The following is a 974-nucleotide window of genomic DNA, read 5'->3' as shown; positions in this document are numbered from 1 at the left end:
TCTCTCTCTGTCTCTGTCTCTCTCTCTGTCTCTCTCTTCCCCCCCCCCTTGTCCCGGCTCTGGGTCGGTGCCGATCCGCTCTCCGGTGAACCTTCGCCGGCAGCTTCTGCCTCCAGTCCCCGCCACCGCGGTTCCACGGCCCCGGACAAGTTAAAGAGTCGGGTAGAGTGTGGGTGGTGGGGGGGGGGGGGGGACACTCGCCGCATAAATCACAAATACCTGCAAAATCATCGAACTCGCTTATATTATTCACTTGGGCAGCGTACACCCCAGCGGTATGAATATTGATTTCTCTAACTTCAAGTAACCCTTGCTGTCCCTCTCTCCCCGTCCCTCCCCCACCCTAGTATAGGAGCAAAGAGGTCCTTCTGCAGTTGTACAGGGCCCTAGTGAGACCGCACCTGGAGTACTGTGTGCAGTTTTGGTCTCCAAATTTGAGGGCGTGCTATTGAGGGCGTGCAGCGTAGGTTTACTAGGTTAATTCCCGGAATGGCGGGACTGTCATATGCTGAAAGACTGGAGCGACTAGGTTTGTATGCACTGGAATTTAGAAGGATGAGAGGGGATCTTATCGAAACGTATAAGATTACTAAGGGGTTGGACACGTTAGAGGCAGGAAACATGTTCCCAATGTTGGGGGAGTCCAGAACCAGGGGCCACAGTTTAAGAATAAGGGGTAGGCCATTTAGAACAGAGACGAGGAAAAACGTTTTTAGTCAGAGAGTTGTGAATCTGTGGAATTCTCTGCCTCAGAGGGCAGTGGAGGCCAATTCTCTGAATACATTCAAGAGAGAGTTAGATAGAGCTCTTGAGGATAGCGGAGTCAGGGGGTATGGGGAGAAAGCAGGAACGGGGTACTGATTGAGAATGATCAGCCATGATCACATTGAATGGCGGTGCTGGCTCGAAGGGCCGAAGGGCCGAATGGCCCACTCCTGCACCTATTGTCTATTGTCTATGATCCAGGCTGACTG

Source organism: Rhinoraja longicauda, chromosome 19 (assembly GCF_053455715.1).
Source record: "Rhinoraja longicauda isolate Sanriku21f chromosome 19, sRhiLon1.1, whole genome shotgun sequence".
Lineage (NCBI taxonomy): Eukaryota > Metazoa > Chordata > Chondrichthyes > Rajiformes > Arhynchobatidae > Rhinoraja > Rhinoraja longicauda.
The sequence above is the reverse complement of the archived record's forward strand: the minus strand, read 5'-3'. Positions refer to the sequence as shown.